Source organism: Biomphalaria glabrata, chromosome 10 (assembly GCF_947242115.1).
Source record: "Biomphalaria glabrata chromosome 10, xgBioGlab47.1, whole genome shotgun sequence".
NCBI lineage: Eukaryota > Metazoa > Mollusca > Gastropoda > Planorbidae > Biomphalaria > Biomphalaria glabrata.
In genome coordinates, this window is record NC_074720.1 from 529,786 (window position 1) to 551,389 (window position 21,604).

At 35.8% G+C, this 21,604-nt stretch overlaps 1 long non-coding RNA gene across 1 annotated transcript; it reads right to left on the reverse strand.

Annotated features, from left to right (window-relative positions):
- Positions 1 to 14,803: 14,803 nt before the first annotated feature.
- LOC129928621 (uncharacterized) lies at positions 14,804 to 15,964 on the reverse strand. The gene is made up of 3 exons (XR_008780073.1): positions 15,863 to 15,964; positions 15,163 to 15,239; positions 14,804 to 14,883 (listed from the first exon to the last, which is right to left on the reverse strand). It is a non-coding gene; the product is annotated as an uncharacterized LOC129928621 (long non-coding RNA).
- Positions 15,965 to 21,604: the final 5,640 nt, after the last annotated feature.

Consider the following 21,604-nt stretch of genomic DNA (forward strand, 5'->3'; position numbering starts at 1 on the left):
CTTGGGAATGACCACTAATCTTAAAATGAAGGAACTAGATGAATCCCTAAAAGTCCTCAAACCAAAACAAGCCCCGGGCCCAGACAAAATATCTAATGACATGCTTCTTCACTTGGGTCCTCAAGCCAAAAGAAAACTGCTACAAATATTCAATGCTAGCTGGAAATCTGGCTGAATTCCAAACATCTGGAAAAAAGCCATTATGATCCCTATACTAAAGCACGGCAAACCAAGAAATAAACTGGATAGCTACCGTCCCATCAGCCTCACTAGCTGTACTTGCAAACTGATGGAAAGAGTGATAAATAGAAGGCTGACATGGATCCTTGAGTCAAATAACCTACTCACTGAAGCCCAGGCTGGCTTTAGAAAAGGCAGATCAACAGAAGATCAAATTGCCTTCATCACACAGGAAATAGAAGACGGCTTTCAAGAAAAGAAACCAACAACAATTGTGTGGGTTGACTTAGAAAAAGCATTTGACAAAGTCTGGGAACAAGGTCTCTTGCTCAAGCTAATCCAGCATCACATATCCCACAGAATATACAACTGGATAAAGGAATATCTAAATAATAGAAAAGCCTTAGTTTGCATGCAAGGACAAAGAAGCCACACAGTGGGTATAAAAAATGGCGTCCCCCAAGGAGGAGTCCTATCCCCAACACTGTTCCTAATATTCATAAACGATCTAAATCAAAACCTACCAAGAAAAGTTAAAAGCAGCATGTATGCAGATGACCTTGCCTTAATTAGCACAGAAGAATATGTAGGAACATCAAAATTTCGATTACAGGATGCTCTCGATATACTCAATAATTGGTCCAAAGACTGGGGCATGTCCATTAACACAAAAAAGACAACATATACCATATTCTCACTGTCAACAAAACAACAAACAATAATATTAACATTAGATAAGGAAGCTTTAGAAAAAAATGACAGCCCTACATATCTTGGAGTCACCTATGACCCGAGACTAACCTGGAAAAACCAAATAGATAAAACACAGAGTAAAGGCATCCAAAGACTATCCCTCTTGAAAAAATTAGCTGGCACAGATTGGGGAGCTAATCACAACATCCTGAAAAAGACCTATACCAGTTATGTAAGACCTGTACTAGAATGTGGTGCCTCAGCATGGGGCTCAGCAGCCCAAACCAACCTAAGAAAAATAGACAAGGTTCAAAATATTGGTTTAAGGATTATGACAGGAGCAATCAAAACAACACCCATAAGAGCTATGGAGGAAACCGCTGCCCTGATCTCTCTGGATGAAAGAAGAGATAAAAATCCTTTCCCAATTCACTAAATTGGAAACCTTGGAAAGGCACCCACTCAGAACAAAAATCCACAAAACTGGCACAAAAAACCATCTCAAAAGGACCAATTTCTTACAGGAATCTCTAAACCTAAAAAAGAAACATCAACTTGAAAAAATAACTCTGGAATCCTTGATACACTATAACGAATCTCCACCCTGGGACGAAAGCCCTCTTCCTACTATAAGGGACCATATTGAAAATATAAAAAGAAAATCTGATTACAGACCAACAGAGCTCAAGGAAATAGTGAACTGTTTTCTACATACCAATTACCCTAGCAATCAGTGGATCAGAGTTTACACGGATGGCTCATCCCATAAAGCCACCACAAATGGAGGAGCTGGAATACTTATCGAATGGCCAGATGGAGGAAAACTAGAAAAATCCATTGCAACTGGAGAGCTCTCTGACAGTCACAGAGCAGAAAGGGAAGCACTAGCTCTAGCTGCTACCATGCTAGCAAATCATCCAAGTTCCCCTCACAGTCATATTGTCTTGCTAACCGATGCAAAAACAACCCTCCAAAGCTTGCAAAACTCCTCTTATTCCTCTTATATTAAAAACCTCAGAACAGCACTTACAAAGCTCAACAACAACAGCAAAAAAACTGTTATTCAATGGATACCAGCCCATATACAACTAGAAGGAAATGAGAAGGCTGACACACTCGCCAAGAGTGGGAGAACTAACTCTCAAATAAACTCTGCACTCTATCCAGAAGAAATGAAGAAATTAATTGTAAACAAAATAAATGAGAAATGGACGAGCTCTCATCCAAATCACAAGAAAGATGACGCTTACTATAAGCTATCCCGACAAGACCAACGTCTAATCTTTCGACTCAGGACCGGACACAACAGAATGCGACAACACATGCACCAGAAGCTCAAAATTGGAACCAGTGAAATCTGCCCATGTGGAGTATCACCAGAGAATGCCGACCACGTCCTCCAAAACTGCTCTCTTTACCAAGAGGCCCGTATAAGACATTGGCCCCAAATCACCCCAATAGAAAGAAAACTATATGGAGAGCTCCCTGATTTGGAAACCACTGCGCAGTTCATCTCATGTATTGGTCTAGTCATATGAACACTCCAACATAACAATGAGAACGATGAAGAAGAAGAAGAAATAGTTGGCTGCATTATTAAGTTATCTTTCATTAGATATTTCTCAATCAAATAGCATTATTAACTTATGTGTCTTTAAATAAAAAGCACATTCATCATTGTTCTCAATTAAATGTCAAGTAAAAAGTTTCTCCATGGTAACAAAAAGCATATAATGTTTTCTAGTAGACTTCAAATTTAAAATGTTTCCAGTTGACATGAAATAGAAAATCGTACAAACATAACCTTAACTATTTGACAATAATGAAGATAATAAATTGAATGAATAATTTTGTCTGAATATTTTAGTGTGTTAAGTAAATATCAAATTTAAACTAGATTTGAGTACAATTGTTTTTTCTTTTTCAAAGGTAGAAAAGTTCAAATCCAATTAAGTCCAGCATATGCCCTGCACTCTACATTGGATCTTGTCACTGGTTACCCAGCATACAGAGGCAAAGAATATGAACATTTGCAAGTAAGTTGTTTCTTGGTCATCAGGAATCTGTAGCCAAAGACACAGCCATGTAGAAAGATAAAACTATTAGTAACCTAATGTAAAAAGCGAAAGTTACATGGATAGTGCATGAGTGCTTGGACATTGATTCTAATCTAAAAATGAATAATCCTAAAACGAGTCAGTAAATTAGTTATGTTACGAGCAGATGAGACTCTTAATCTTGATTAACAAACAATAATATGTCAATTAAATTACTCCATTTTTCGGTTTCTTCTCTTCCTATTTCAACACAAATTTGCACCTTTCCACATTCACACTATGCTGCACACATAACAAATTACCTTACAAGTGAACAATTCAGCAATATACAGAACATATAGGATAAATGCCTGATGGAGGATGTCTTACATCCCTGAGTAGATAATAGATCATGTGCCACCAAGCAGACATAAGACCTGTTTGATCAAAATGGATTTTTTTTTTGTATGCCATTTGTCAGGAGTTTTAAAAAAACACCACCACAATGTTTTTCCAATTTAATAAGAACAAAAATAGAAATGCTATTTAACCTATATTTCAGATAATAAATGAACACCTTTGATTTGGATTCCTCAACTGAAGGAAACATACCAATACTAGAACAGTCTTAAAAAAACAGCAGTGAGGCCAACTAGGTCAGTGAAACACTAGGTTTAGAGACTTCAGGATCAAAAGACATTTAGCATTGCACAAAAGTACATAAACTAAACAGTAGATTAACAATTAAAAAACAAAACTTGATAGAATGCTCAGAGAGACAAATAAATGATTTCTAGTTCTTTAAATTCTCAATTAATCTTTTTCAATCATGAAATGAGTCTGCCAAAGTTAGCCAATTTCATAGTACAATTATGCTAACTGTACACCTGCTTTGGACTGATGGCTCTGGGTTTAAAATCTGTCTGCCACAATCCTCTCCCATCCTCCATGAGGTTTGGGATGAGAGGAAATAGTCTTCAATTTTCTTAAGTCATTAAGTGACTAATTAACATGAGCAATTCAATATCATTTTTAAAAAGTCTTCTGGTGTGTTTGACTGATGCAAACATTATTTATATACTTTAAGTGTCATCAACATGATCAGTGCTTCCCTCTAACAATCCCTATTTATAACATTTTTGAAGTAAGGTCTGTATAGTATAAGATAAGAAGATAAGATATAAAAAAGAAAAGCTTATAGCTTTAAATGTTAAAATTATCAACCAAAATCTTAAATCTACAACAAAAAAAATAATAAGTTTAGTGTTTTACAGTGTAAGAATAATACAAAACAAATCTTTAGCTTGTGATTAATTTGTGAAAGATTGTCCCATACTAAAGAACTGTGAAATGAAATTAACATTGCTCTTCTATAATATTAGCGCAACTCTGAAAGACACTTCAGAGAGTCTAGTTGACTAGATTAAAACTGTTGTGAGAGACAATATGACCTTTCTTTTCACCTGGGAAAGATCATGACAGATGGAAAACCTTCTTTTCAAAGTTATTTCAGGTTGACAAGGGGTGGGAATCTACTGGAATGGTTGAACAATAACAATATCACGCTAACCCCCACTCTATACTTATGCAGTCATTAGTCAAATCATTGTTTTATGGATGTAGAGCGTTGACACTTTCAGCTGATTCACAAATATGGATGTGAGTCTCAAGATTATTTCTTTGTTTACATATCTAAATATTTCATACACTATGCATGACACAGATTTAGAAAATAAATATAATTAGCTTTAGGAACTAAAGATCACTAAGAACAGCAAGAGACTGATACAAATGGTTCCCGGTCATTTCATTCACAGTCACTTCATCGCAGTCGATTCATCTTTGGTCACTTCATCTTTGGTCACTTCATCCCCTGGTCATTTCATCTCCTGTTCATTTCATCCCCTTGTTATTTCATCCGCTAGTCATTTCATTTTCTTATCCACCAAATAATAATTGTAAAAAGGTTGAAATTAACAGTATTTCATTTTATTTCATTTACAAGACAAAAAGTGTGACACATTAACTAAGAACAGAATATAATGTCATTAAAAATATAAAAATTTAACATTTATAGATGTAGAGCTAATGTAAAGATTATTTTGCATGTTAATTGAAATCATTTATAGATATAGAACTAACGTTTATAGAGCTAAATTGTTTTTGCATGTTAATTGAAAGATAAGATAGGCTATTGATAGTTGGTACAGAAGACAATCCATTGATTCGTATTGCTGTACATCAGGGGTGGGCAACCTTTTAGTATCGAGGGCTGCATTAAAAAAAAATTGGGAATATATATATACAACTTAGAAAAGATACGCTAGCTAACTGTGCAGAATGTCTTTTAACTCATATTTACACTGTATTTTATTCACGTTGTTTTTTTTTTTCACACTCCACGTTGAGGAATTACAACAACAGCTAGCAACTTTTAAAAACCAATTTTACAATTTTTTAAAAACATTGCTGTTGTCTTTTAATATTATATTATCCCCACAAATATACAGTTGTACTTAATGTGCAGTATTTTACTTTTTACACTCGTACATTATGTTCCGGAACTATGGAACTAGCTTACTAGTTGTTACCCTTGTGACTGATGTCAAATTACAGTCAGTCAACATCGACCAGTGATAAAACTTGTTTAGTTCCCACACATACAAAAAAAAGAGACAATATATGTTCTGGAAGTTAAAAGTCGGGACGAGGGATACCTGCCCTTGTGGAGCATCACCTGAGAGTGCTGACCATGTCCTTCAATGGTGCATACTAAATCAAGTGACCCGAACAAGACTCTGACCCCAAAACCGTCCTATATAACAGAGTCTATTCAAAGAAATGTCATCTCAAAATATACATGTAAAATGAGGACGACGAAGAAGAGGAACAGATGTATGTGTACCCAAATAGTGTGAACAGCAGCAAGGTTTTTTTTTACGTGTGGAAATACAGCTTCAGGCACCCATAAGACTCCAGTGGAAGTACTAACTGGGACTTCTCTTTGCTTGGAGTTATGTCCTCTGGAGCTGAATCAGTTTCTAGTGAGCTGATGGTATTGCAAAATGGTTTTTGACATTTAAAATTTGCTTTTATAAATTGCACAATTAAGGAATCTAAATAAGTGTTGTACTTTTCATCATTTCACTATAAATAGTTCCACCTTTCAGCAAAGGAAAATGACTAAACCTGTTTTCTTTTTCTTGTTTGTAGAAATGAGAAAGCTTTGTTTGAAAAGATTTAACATGCATTAACATTTCATATGCAAACAACCAATTGTAATAGCACCTATAACAAAATCACCAAATCTGTCTTCCACTTTTCATTAGAAATATTGGTAACTAAGTCCATGCTAAGCTAGCGAATTCATTGGGCTGTTGAAAGTTTAACCCCTTCCGTGTAATGAAATTTTATGCAGCTTTGCGCAAACTTTCCTGTTTAGAGTTTATCTCAGTCAAAGATCAAGCTGCATCAGTTGTTGCACTTGCCATCGTGTTCCAAGCCTACCCAACACTCAACACAGTTCTTTATAGCATTGAATAAATACTGATCAGAGATTGTGTCTTGAATTGAGTGTATTGATATATAGCCAATAAGCGTAATCTTCGTTTACTTGAAACTTTTTATAATGAGACAGTTTCAATAATTTATAAAGATATATTTTTAATATATTTGCATTTTTATTTGTATATACTGTGGGCACACCTGATTTCTGTAAGTGTCGGCGGGCCGCATACAACACTCCGGCAGGCCGCATGTGGCCCGCGGGCCGTAATTTGCCCACCCCTGCTGTACATCATTCTTAATTTCTTAGCCAGTGTTACTTATTTCTTGCTGTCAGCATTTATTAGAAATTAGAAAAAATAAAATGTTATATCTGGGTTTGAAATTGCATGCTCATATTCAAGAAAGAATGATTGACAATTAAAGATAAAATAAAAAAAGATGGCTGTCAGGAGAAAAGTTATCAGCAGCATGATCATAAGTATTTTAATCATTTTCATCTCTCAAAAGATATCCATCACTTTCACCACACATTTACCTTTTTTGATAAGTAATAAGCCTAGAGTGGCAAGGTCATAATTATTCTAATTACTTGTACTTGTATCTCTCAAGAGATTTCCCCTACTTCCACCACACCTTGGCATTTGTTCATAACATTAACACAAAATGTGCAGGATAATATTGGCATCCCTATAGCAAACAGAAACAATAGAACTAAATACAAAGCCTGCATTTCAATATATCTACTTATTTACATATATTATTTCACTTCTCAAAAATTATGAAGAGTGGAGGGGAACACTATAATAACTGTCAAATATCAAAAAGTGTTCTAAATAAACATATTTATATATTAGCTAAACAAGGGCTTAAAGGTGAAGCCTTAACAGCACAGTTACACAACTAGAAAAAAATATTTAATGGGGACGAAGTGACCAAGGATGAATTGATTGGGGATGATGTGACCAGGAATGAAATGATCAGTCACCAGTTCAAATGTCTTGAAGTTGTGAAAAAGTTATAATTTATTTAAAGCATCGAGAGACATGAGAAAAAGTTTTAAAGGATTTCGCTTGAAAATTTTATTTCTTGTTTACCTGAAACTGTTTCTTAATATTTTTAGATGTTATTTCATTTAGCACACTTTAGATGTAACAAATATACTTACCTAGCATAGCTCAAGATATACAACATTTTATAGGAACTTGAACTTGCTGAACCTTTGTGTGTCTTACAAGAATAAAAAAATGATATTTCTATTGTATTACAGAGTTGCACTATATCTCCTGAATTACCAGTAAATAGAAATACTGTTTCAGCAAGTAATATTTTCATTTCTAATTATAGTAAAAAAAAAAAGTAAAGTTCACCTTTCAGACCTTGCGGTATATAGGGCAGATGATGAAATCTTTTTCTGTGGCCCACAGTTAACAAGGGTGTCATGAGGCCAGCACAATGACCAACCGCCTTTACTTTTCCCTAACTAATGTCAGGTACCCATTAGAGCTGGATGGACTCAAAGGCCCCCAAAGATCCTGAAATAAAAATTGCAGCCTTTACCAGGATTCGAACCCGGGACACCCAGCTCAGAAGCCAGGGGCTTACTGCTTGCACCTCCATTTCTAATTATAAAACCATAAGTATGTCAAAGAATGAGGGGAAAAAGAACTATAACCTTTTTTTTTCTCCCACAATAACAATGGCCTTTTCAGTCACCTGCAACTAGGGATCATCTCATGAAAATTGGAGGATGACCTGGACATTAGCTATGGTCAGAACAATGTTGCTCCAAAAAAAGTTGTTTTTTTTTCCTTGGGAACACAGGTGCTGATACTGCTTGGTATCAATGACTTCACAGGTTCTGCCAGGATGTAGCATGTGTGCTGCAAGCTAACCAAAGGTCACAAGTTCCTGATTTTTTACTCAGGTTTGACTACCAAAGCTATTCCCATGTTGGGCACAGCCGCAAGGCAGCAGAGTTTGGATTCAGTTTTTTCCTTCTAGGTGGATGGCAAGCTAAAGCTAATGAGCCTTTCCTACCTGAAGATTACCTGGCTTAGTTGCCAGTTGTTCAACTTTGCCCCTTCTCTGCCAGACACAATATCTCCTACATCATGGCACTTTCATTATTACCTGTACTTGTTGCTTGTACTCATATTGTTATTTAAATAACCAATAACAAAATCTTTCTTTTAATTGTTATTCTTGGTATTTATTGAAAAGGATTTTTTTTTAGTTCTCCCAATTAACAATGGTACAGTATCATGAAAGGCAACATTGATTTAAAAAAGATGTGTTGTGCCACTCTTATCATATTTATAAGTTGAATTTGTATTTGATGATTGCAGAAATGATGCTTAAAAGCATGAATGAATTCTTTCTACTTTTATTTCAGGGGATTCATTCAACAGATGAAGTCAACTTCATACAGAATCTAGTTTTTTATGTGGAGAGAGCTTATAGAACACCTGACTATGAGCTTATAGAACACCTGACTCTGGGATGTGGGAAAGAGGAAATATAACAATGGAAGCATAGAGATTCATGCCAGGTAAATATAACACTAGAAGCATAGAGATTCATGCCAGGTAAATATAACAATGGAAGCATAGAGATTCATGCCAGGTAAATATAACAATGGAAGCATAGAGATTCATGCCAGGCAAATATAACAATAAAAGCACAGAGATTCATGCCAGGTAAATATAATAATGGGGACAGAGAACCTGATAATTAAACAAATGGAGATGCATGCTGGTAACTTAAACAATGGAAGAATAGAGATGCATGCTTACTAGATATAACAATGGTAAAAAAAACATAACAATGGAAACAGATATACCCCAAAAAATAAATATAATACTGGATATCTATTTTTTATTCATTGACATCTAATTTAATGAAATAGAACACATAATCTTATCTTATCTTATAAGCAAGAAATGCAAGATGTTTTAAGAAATATATTATTGTATTTGTCATCATTTCAGTTGGCATTGCTAGAGCAGCATTAAGGCAGTCAATGAATGTAACTTATTTGGTGAGCATGGAGCCACCTGGTCTGGGATTTTTGTTAATATTGATGCCCACCACAGGAACAGAACAATATTTGAAACTATCTGACCATGGGAATCAAACTCTGAGGTAAGCAAAGAACAAAGCCTCTTTGTAAAAAAAATGCCCATGGAAAGATAACAAAAGTAAAAAAAAAAGTATGTGGGCAGACTCTTGGCAAAGTGCAAAACAATGAGTCCTAATAACCTAACTAACTTGAAAGGTTCTTTTTGGGGACTTGATGGTCAAAGCTATTAGCATAGTACATGGGCTCTGGTGCTGTGGCCAGTTTGGAGATCTGTTTGTATCCTCTTCAGAGCTTATCTATATTTAACCATATTTTATTCACCTCTTTATAACCATTTTACCATTGTAATATGAGGCCAAAGAAAAAAGAATGTATGTACTAGGTACTAGGCAGCCTAGCAGAGAAACTTCATTTTTGTAGATCACTCAGTCTACAATTGCTATTAGTCTTACATCTCCTATTCTCAACCACAGCAACTCTTTCTATTTTCAGTTTGTATTCATGTTTGAGTAACAGGAACTGAGATTAATTTTGAATATCCCATTATTAGGTCTCTGCACAGTCCACTATATGGTTTTCATTTTGCATGATTAACCTGGCTAATTCAGACAAACTGTTCAATGCTCTAATGACACCGGGGAAGGAATACTTGGACAAATTTGTCCTAGCATATGGAAAAAGAAATGTGCCTTTATCTTTGTGCCTTTCTTAGTATATTAGGTGTGTTTTGTATTTGCAAATTATTGTTCAGTGTTTAATGTTTTACTACTTTACTTTTTAGTCTTTAGTTCAGAAGCATCTCTAAATTTAGTGACCAATGGTGTTACTCAAACGTGAATAATTGTTTGTTATAAATCTCATAGCTCTATTTTGCATCATGTATTTTAATTTTATGTTTATGTTAGGTTGTTTTCATTTATTTGGGGAGGGGGGGGGTAATTACTTATACCAATTATTAAATCATACCATTTGCTGAGCCATCAAAAAAAATTGTTACTTGCTTTGAAAATAAGAAATATGCAGTACATATGCATTGCAAATAAATGAATCTACAGATGTAGCAGGACTAGTTGAAAATAAAGCACTTTTATGGCATAATGTGAGATATTGGTCTATAACTTTTTGGGTCTCCAGGTGGTTTATTTTTCTTTAAAATGGGTATTATGTTTGCGGTTCTCCATTCCTGTGGTATGTTTCCAGTTTTCCATGTATGGTTGATAAAGTTAAGTATACAGTTTTGGGCCTGAGGTCCTAGTCCCTGAATCATTTCATTTGTTATTTTATCGGGTCCAGGGGATTTTCTTGAATGACTTGAGGCTTTTTAGGGCAGTATTGAGCTCATGTAGAGTGAAGGGAGTGTCAAAGATCTGACAGTTGACTGTTGGAGCTTTTTCTTCTTTCTTTAAGATATTACTGAAGGCCTGGTCCAGTTGTTTTCTTGGCTTTGACTTGTTAATGTTGGCAAAATATTTATTGAATGTTTCAGCCTTTTTAAGGTTTTCTGTTATTATGTCGTCATTGCCTTTTATAGGTTGGGGGTTTGTTATTTGTTTCTTTCCTGCTAGCCGGTGCAGAAGGGTCCAGGCCTTTCGACCATCCTTGTTTAGATCTAGTTGTTCGCATGTTGTGGTCCACTTTTTCTTTTTTTCTGTTTTAATTTTGTATCTTATAAGCCCTGTCAATTTGTTGTACGTTGTCTTGTTCTCTCTAGTAGGGTTTTTTTCTATAGTCTTCCTGGCCATGTTTCTTTCTTTTACTAATTTATCTAATTCAGGTGTCCAAAAAGGTTTGTATTTCTTAACTTGGCCTCGAGGGATGTATTTTTTTGCTGCTTGTAAGATGTTGGAGACTATAGTTGTGTAGGTTGAATTGACGTCTGTCTCAATTATGCTTGATAGTCTTGTGTCTGTTTCTTGTGAAAAAGCTGCCCAGTTAGCTTTTTTATAGTTCCATCTAGTTGTTTTGTTGGATTGGTATCTACCTGGCATTCCAATATTGAGGAGTATAGGCCTGTGGTCACTACCTATGTCTTCAAGTTAGGGGTGCACTGGATAGTCCCTCCGGCTTCTGCCGAATATCCGGCATTTTTTACTATCTGGTGCTATTCGGCTCACTATTCGGATATTCGGATATCACTACCGGATAGTAAACCGGATAGTAAAAAATACACCTATTTAATATGCATAAAGTGGACCTCGTTCCATTACTGTCTGTTATAGAATGTATTAATGCTTATATGAAAACAAAATAATGTGCTTAGAAATAGAGCCATTATGCATATGCACCAAATATCGTTTGTTATAAAGACAAGGCATGTTAATAACTTAATATAAATAGAGATGAAACTTTACATCATAAATGCGCTTTACATACAGAGCAGCAATGGCTGGCACTTTTTTCAATTTGTCTTGACCTTTGAGTAAGTTAGTTAACAAGTTAAAATGCTACATTCCTTGACTATGTCATGCTGACCAGACGTCTGTCTAGCTGTGCGGGTATATCTCCAGAGGTAGAGATGAACAACTCCCACCCCTTTAGTCCATCACATTGAGTTTTTTTTTATAGGCAGGTGACCACAAGTTAAATACGATGGACGTAGGTTTAATGTCAGCGTATTGACACTCTCTAGTGGTCACACCTTTCGAGGGAACTGAGTTTGTTTACTTAGTAGTTAATCTTTATTGGGGGGGGGGTGGGGGGGGGGCTGGACTACAAGAGCCACATCTCTAAGGTAACCAGGTATATTTCTAGATGAACATCTCCCTCCCCCTTTTATTTGTTTAGCCCATCACATTGAGTTCATTGATTGACAGGTGAACCCAAGTCAGATACGATGGACGTAAGCACTCTCTAGAGGTCACACGAGGGAACTAGGTTTGATATTGGGTGGTGGACTAGACTTTACATTATAAATTCGTATTACATACGTAGCAGTGATGTCTGGCACACTTTAAAAGCTTGTCTTGACCTTTGAGTGGTCTAGTAACCATGTAATATTTCTTAACTATGTCAAGCTGATTGTCTAGATGTGCGAGTATATCCGTGACCTCCGTGACCCCAGGCCGTAAGGCTGGTTTGTGACGTAGTAGGTCAGCGACCATTGTTTCTGATCGTAACCAGAGCCTGGCTGTGTGTTAGGGCTTAGGCGAAGTGTTGTAAACTGTAACACAGCCAACGTGTAGTTGTCCTAATGACTATACACAGACGTATTATTAAACTAGACTAATCACTGGATCTAGACTTTATGTATTTACTTAATATACACACTAAGTGATTGTGTTAGCATTAGCGCTTAGGCGAAGTGTTGTAAAATGTAACACAACCAACATGTAGTTGTTGTCCTCCCTCATAACTATAAACAGACGTATTATTAAAATAGACAAATTACTAGGTCTAGACTTAGATACTCATAACTATAAACAGACGTATTATTAAAATAGACAAATTACTAGGTCTAGACTTAGATGCTCATAACTATAAACAGACGTATTATTAAACTAGACAAATTACTAGGTCTAGACTTAGATTCTCATAACTATAAACAGACGTATTATTAAAGTAGACAAATTACTAGGTCTAGACTTAGATTCTCATAACTATAAACAGACGTATTATTAAAGTAGACAAATTACTAGGTCTAGAATTAGATCCTCATAACTATAAACAGACGTATTAAAGTAGATTAAGTACTAGATCAGACTTAGATCCTCATAACCATAAACAGACGTATTATTAAAGTAGACTAATTACTAGGTCTAGACTTTATGTATTTACTTAATATACACACTAAGTGATTGAAGACTGCTTTGTGTGTTGTTGTAAACTGTAGTGTGTTGTAAACTGAACTGTAGCACACCTGGCTGAATGTTTGCATTAGTGCTTAGGCTAAGTGATATAGTCTGTAACTCATTAACGTGAAGTCATGTATGTTATGACTTTTCTATAAACAGTATTACACCTACATATGTTATTAGAATATAAAATTGATCAGTTGCTTTACAACTTAATGTACACACTAATGATAACAAGCATCACAACAGAAATAACACAACATGAAAACAAATGTGTGGTGTTATATAGCAATTTTATTTGCAGACAAAGGATACCACTTTAATGAGTTAAGTTTTTATTGCAATTGCTTAATGAACATATGGGAAAAAAAAATTTCAATAATTTACAATACACATTTTAAAAATACAATGATTACATATAATGTTAATGTGATTTAAATATATGGATGGCTGCCTGTTTAAGCGGTTTGCTCATATAATGTTAATGTTATTTAAATTATATATTATATATATATGGATGGCTGCCTGGTGGAGTGGCTTGCGCTCCGGACTGTCGCTTAGATTTATTGATTGTCCCAAGTTCAAACCCTGGCCGCTCCCATCCCCAGTCATGCAGTCATTAAATTTCTTTAGAACCACATGAACACAATAACCAGCAACAAATCTTATCTTATAGATTACACAAGTTACTTCAAAAAACAAGATAATTACCCATAATATAACATCTAACTGTTAGACTTACAGAGAACCTTTATGATGTTTTGATGAATCATTAAAATTAGGAAAGATAAAAGAAATATTTTCATCTTTTTGATTTATCCCACTGTATCTTAAACTTTTAAATATAAGTAGTGTACATGGTCAATAACTTATATAAGCAGGAATCTGCAGGATGTGGGTAGACAATACTTAATTTAGATAGTCCATAAAAAGTGACATGGTCTTCTTATTTAGTCCTGTTTGGTTTAAGTCAATTTAATATATTTATTTCATTGTCATTTTGTGTATTTGTGTACTTAGTGTTTTCTTTAATAGCATTTAAAAACTGTTAGTATTGTGGGTAAAATTTTTTGTAGAATATTGTTCTATGAGTTCTAACAAATTAATAATTTCATAAATGTAGGATACAGTTTTAAGAAGTAGCTTATCACCTTTACCAAATACTTCTGTTTGTTTAAAAAAAAAACATCAAAGAGATGTACCAAGAACAATAGAATATATATATACTACCTTAACTGGACCAGAACCTTTACAATGTGCATAAATCATACACTCCTCTTGACAAAGAACATCCAAAACGAAGACACATTTATATTTCTTACACTATCTTGAAATTCACTGAAATCACTGATATGTTTTTTTTACTATTATATCCTTATATGTTTGACATGTTTCGGATGTTCCTTCAGAGTTGACGACAGGGGATGGGAGCGGGCAGGGTTTGAACCAGAGACATCGATAAATCCAAACGACAGTCCAGCGCGCAAACCACAAGACCAGGCAGCCATCCTGCGACTTCCTTAATGCACTCTCTACTCTTTCATGTGTAGTAGCTAGTCCACAATACTTCATCGTCTTCAAAATGTTAACGGCAGATCTGAAAGTTAAATAAAGTTTACTATTAATATTTTTTAGATGAAATGCAAACTGTAAATAAATACTGTATATAATATAATAATATCAAACATTTACTAGAATATCTATTGATAGAATCGTTATTAAATTAATAGATTTACATAGTTCTAGCCTAAAGTAGTATTTACTTCCTAGCAATAGCCTCTTTTTATAGTCTTGTTGATCATCAAAAGCATAAAAAATTTAAATTATTTATAATACTAATATTATATGCTAGATGCTAGTAATAATTATTACTTACTTTAGAGTATTCCTTTATAGTACGTAATCCTTCAATACTGTCCATGATACTTCGTCTTGAAAATGTTAATGGCAGATCTGAAAGTTTACAATTAATTTTTTTTTTAATGAAATGCAAACTGTAAAAAATATAACATAAAATGTATATATTAGGCCTATATATAACATCTAACATTTACTAGAATAATTTGGTATATACCGAGGTATAAAATATGACAGATCTAATAGTAACTGTCTAACAGTCTAATAGAATGAGTCTATGTAACTATAGAATACTAGTAATAGACTACAATAGATTATAGATCTGTACTTCTACTGGTTATATATATATAATATATATATCTATATAAAATATATATATATGTATCTCTATCTATTATAAATCTATAAGTTACTACCTGTCTATTTGTACTTCTATATAATATACGGACTATACTATGCTATTGGTATATAAACTAGATCTAGACTCTATAATTATTGACAAAATCGTTATTAAATGAATAGATTTACAATTAGATCTACATCGTCCTAGCCTAGATCAAGTATTCAATGCCTAGGCTAGGCCTAGATTTCTAGATCTACCCACTTTGACTTTATAATTATATAATGATTATCATGTTAATATTGTTAATCATCAAAAGCATAAAAGTCAATTAATTATGTATAATGTTAATATGCTGGATCTAGAAATATTTACTTACTTTAGAGTACTCCTTTAATGGTACGTAGATCTAATCCTTCTACTAAGCCAAAGGTATTACCGCTGGCCATTTTTTCTTTCTAAGCCACCATTCATCATCTTTGACTTTTGGTAATCGGAAAGCATATCTGCTAGTAGTGCTAGATCTAGATCTTTTACAAAACGAGGCATTTGTTCACCATTGTAGATCTAGAGTTTTAATCCATGATGAATATTTTGAAAAGTCTAAATCATATTTAGATGAAGATTCTATTTGTTTCAAAAGAAATCTTTCTGTCTATGTAAACTACACAGCAACACAGTGGACTGAGTGGTTACGTACACACGCATCAATCAGTGACGCATAACCTTGGCCTCTGACCAGTGATGACGTAGGCCGCGACCTGGTCAGAGCTAAGGCTTTCTATGTCGAAGGCGCCGGTATATCTCCAGAGGTAGAGATGAGCAACCCCCACCTCATTTTGTTTGTTTAGTCCATAACATTGAGTTCACAGATAGGCAGCTGACCACATTAAGCCAGATGTCAACGTGTTGACACTTTCCAGAGGTCACATCTTATGAGGGAACTGAGTTTGTTTACTTGGAGTAGAATTTTTATTAGGGGCGGGAATACAAGCCAAATCTCTATAAGGTTAATCTGGTATGAGTTTGTTTATTATGAGATAAGTTGTCAATCAAGGGTCTGGAACACAAGCCACACCATTTATACTATTGGCTGGGACAATAAGTTTGTTTACTTTAAGTCTCAATTAGGAGGCTGGACTACAAGCCAAACAGACACTGACCAGGGTTATCTTTAAAGGGAAGGCTAAAGAGACTCATCACCCCCAACTTCTTATTTGTTTAATCCATGACAATGTATTGATAGACATTGACCATTCTTAAGCCAGAATGGATTAACGCAGATTGTTGAGAAATATTGACACTGTCTAGAGGTCACTAGATGATGAGACTAAGTTTGTTTACTTGGAGAGAAATGTCATTTAGGGCGCTGAAAACATGTTCGTTGCACAATAAAATAAAACAAATATGTGCATGTGTGCGTGTATGTATTTTTTCCCCTTGTATTAAAACTTTTAGAAAGAAAACTAATATCATTGTTTTAATCTATTGACTTAATATATTAAGGAAAACCTTACAGTAACATTTAACATCACAGAAAATAAATTGATCTAAAGCACCACAATTAGATCTAGCAAACAAAGAAAAAATATGCTGGAATGTTAAGAAACACTTGACCTCTGTAACTAAGGTACAGATATAATTTATCTATAGGCCTATGCTTGACTGACCATGCCAATGTGTTATCTTTTTTCGCCTGCACACTAAACACTGTTGCGAATGCCCAAGAACAAAAACGCATGATGGTCAACACCATCATCTATACACACTACACTAGGACTACATGTGTAGGCTCACTAAGTCTATCTGACCAGATTGTTACTATCAGTCGAACACAGAGTCTATTTATGTTGTTTTTTTGGTACGGAGGGTGTGAATGAGTTTTTTTTCTTCTATAGTTGATTTTCGTGATTTTCTTAGATCTATATAACAGTAGATCTAAACATAGATACCAATAATAGGCCTACAGACTACAATTAAATCTATGCTTCGCAACATTTAAGGCTCAGGCTATGAGTAGGTATAATAGATGTTCTTGCTGTTAATAAAATATCGTTTGCCGCAAATGGATTAATAAATATATGAACTACTACGCTTCAGATTCCAACTATTAACTAACAGCTATCAGTATTAATCCCTTGAAGCCAGAACCAGAAGCAGTCTTTGGACTTAAAATTACAAGTCTGATGACCAGTTGTTGGTCAGAAATTCTTGAACACATAGCCTACATCCAACCACCATACAAGCCAGATGAGAGATTTACATTAGTAACTAGTTAAATATATACTAACATATTTTACATTGACCCTCCAACACACAGCCTTTATGGTTGGTGGCCTCGTACATGCTACACAGATCAATTTTTGTTTATAAATACTGTTAAGCTTGAATAAATCAATCAGTAACAGAGTTTAAAACAATAAGGTATATAAAAGGAAAAAAAATAATACCAACAAATATAGGTATGTTATTTAACAGTTTCGTAAAATGCTCAGCAATACAAGCTATTTACAAGACACTTAGGTATTCGGCTCCGGCCCCGGCCGAATATTAAATTTTACTATCCGGTCATATCCGGCTCCGGCCGGATATCAAAAAGTACTATCCGGTGCACCCCTACTTCAAGTACTGTTATTTTAGAAGAGTCGGTAATGTCTGTAGAGATAAAAGTTAGGTCAGGTCTGCTAGTTGTGTTGTGTGCTCTGTGGAGGAAAGTTGGAGGTGTAGTTTTGTTTTGCAGAAGGTGTAGGTTAGAGGCATTTGTTACATCCTCTATTTCTTTGCCACGCTTGTTGTAGTGTGGGTAGCCTAGGGAAGGTATGTGTGCATTGAAGTCGCCAGCTATTATTGTCCTTGTGTAGTGTGGTAGTTGTATGTCTATTTCTGCTGTTGATGATGGTGGGCAATAGTAGTTTTTGATGGTGTACTTTGTTCCTCCTCTCCAAAGAAGTATTTCCTGCGTGTCGATGTCTGTATTGTTCTGTATTTGTTTTACTGTGGCTTGTGTGTCGTTTCTTATGAGGGTCATAATTCCCTGGCATTTGGTGCAAAGGCATCTGTACTGTGTGTAGCCTGTGATGTTTATTTTTTTCTTGGGCAGTAGTGTTTCTTGTAATAGCGCTATGTGTATATCATGCTTCTTGAGTATGTGTTGGAGTTCTGTTGTCTTGTTTAGATGTTGAGTTGCAAAAGGTTTAGGTGTTTGCTGCTAGTCTGTTTTTTATTTCCAGTAGCTGACTTATCACAGGCAGTCCTGGAAGAAACTGCCATGCACAGACCTTTTACGAGGCGACGTCTGAGCTCGTATGGATTTCGTTAAATTCCTTGGCATTTAGTGTAGGCTGGCTGTTTCCTCAGGCTTTTTTAAAAATATATAAATATATAGTCCCCGCATTTTAAGGGAGTTTTCGGTCTTGGCAATTTTCTCCAATACTGACATAAAAGGAAACATCTAGGTCTGAAGACTGTAACCGGAATATCCATGGGACAAGGTGGGGTTGGTCAATGGTCCATTCTCCGCCATCCATAGAGCTCTCCAAATGGAACTTTTCTGCAGTAGAAAGCTTAAAGTGGACTGTGCCCTGGGTATGCTCTGTGGAATCGTCACATCCTGGATCCAGGCCCCTTCACGATATCACATTCACCAGATTTAGAAAAAAAACACTTCATGATGGGTTTATGTCTAGTATTAGAATGTAGTGAGACAAGGACCTCCGTCTGGTGTAGTACAATCCAGACCTCTGTCAAAAAGCACCTAGAGGGGGGGAAGGTCCACTATTATTCACTTAGTGAAATGCAAGTGGAAAGGCAGTGGGGTTATTTATTTCTCTTGGTCATTTCCAAGCCCCGATACCCACACGGGGGAGTATCACCACAGAGTGGAGGTTTGGAGTCAGAGTTTTCCTTCTCCTAGATGGGTTGCGTTATTTAGGCTGACGTGCCCCATCAACACGAAGCTAAACTGGTTTTGAGGCGCCAGTGTTCCGCCTTTCATCCCTTCTCCTGTCAGTTTGTAAGAACAGGTTCTGCCGGATTTTTGAGAAAATCACACGTGAAGGCCAGGAGCTGGATTTGACTGTCAGAGGCATTTAGAGACGCAAGCCATGGGAGCATTTCTTGGAAAGTGGGTGCTTACCCCTCTTTCACCACCGGCATTGACAGTCCTTTGGAACACTACAGCAGTATTTATAGATTTGCAGCAAGCCTATGATAGAGTGTGGAGAAAAGGTCTATTTTTGAAGATGAAAAAAATGGGCATCCATGGAAAAATGTACAGCTGGATCAGGGCATTCTTAAAAAACAGAACCATCCAAACCCGATTCGAAGGTGCCATCTCTAGTAAAAAAAAGTTTGGAAGAAGGACTACCACAAGGTTCTGCCCTTAGCTGCACTCTCTTTCTAATCTTCATGAATGACCTCCCAGACCTCATTTCGGTCAATAAGGCACTTTATGCAGACGACCTTTTAATTTGGACTACAGAGAAATATCCAGTGCTGACTAGATCCAAACTAAATAGAGCCCTCACAACTATCTCCACATATTCAAAATTATGGAAAATAAAATGGAAATAAACAAAGAAAAGTCAGTTTATTCAATCTTTAGCCACAGCAACAAAACAGCAAATAGAAACTACATCCTAAAAATAGACTCTCAGCCAATAAATAAAGAAGAAAATCCAACATATCTTGGTGTAAAACTAGACCAAAGACTGTCTCTAAAACACTTTATGGCAGATTTAAAAGAAAGGGGAAATCACAAAGATTAAACATAATAAAACACCTAGCAGGAACATCCTGGGGAGCTGAAAAGAAAACCTTAAGACAGTTATACACTGGATATGTCAGATCTGTAATGGATAACTGTCTCTCCATACAAGTAGCTGCCAACAAAACCTATCAATCATCATTAGATACAATCCAAAACCAAGCCTTGCAGTTAATTAGTGGAGGTATGAGAACTACTCCCACAGCAGCCTGTGAAATAGACTCCAATATTGAACCTCTTAAGTTAAGGTGCATCAGAGCAGCATTAGAAGCTATTGAGAGATACAGAAGGTTGGAAGACGATCATCCAAATAAATTACTAACACAGAGAAATATGAAAAACAACCAAAAAAAACAAAGGACTCTGATCCAACTTACTGACGAACTAGCCCTAAAACACCACCTACCCAATAACAGAGAAAAAATTACCAGGTTTTCAAACATTACACCCGGACTAAACTACAAACAACCAACCATCAAAACACATTTACTAAATAACACCTTAACAAAAGAATCAAATCCACTGGAGCTCAAAGTAGGCACGCTTGAAACAATCGAAAGCTATCAAAAAACAGCTATCCATATTTATACAGACGGATCGGCTTTCAAAGCTACCATCAATGCTGGTCTCGGTGCCTTCCTGGTCTTCCCTAAAAATAAACACTTTGAGATAAGCGCACCCTATGGTGATTACTGCTCAAACTTCCAAGCCGAAATTGAGGCAATTACCATAGCACTCCAGACAGTGGAAAACAAATTATATGAAGGAGTGCAACCACCATCAGATATTGTTGTCTTTACAGACTCCCAATCTACTCTGCAAGCACTTAACAACAGCACCTTAAACAGCCCAAGAGAGTTGACAACACTCATTGTGATAATCCACCAGATGATATCAAAATTAAATATCAATATTACACTACAGTGGATCCCTGGACACATTGGCATCATGAGAAATGAAAAGGCAGATAAGCCATCAAAGGCAGGTTCATCTATAGAACAACCAGATAGACCTGTTACCTCACCCTAAGGTCAATGTTAGTCAACAATCACTAAGAGGAGTGGCTCAACCAATGGGCATCAGGAAACACAGGCAGAGCCATGTACAGAGAAATGACTACGCCTAACAAACTGGACAGCATTAACTTCCTCCCCCGCAAAGAACAATCTACAATCTTCCAACTAAGAACAGGACACACACCACTATTAAATTACCACCTGAACAAAATAAACTCCACACAACTACCCCTTTGCAGACATTGCGCCCACCCCTTTGAAACCGTAAACCATATCCTCTTTGAATGCCCCTCCCTAATCCACCTTAGGCAGACCCTACTTCCACTACAGCCCAACATAA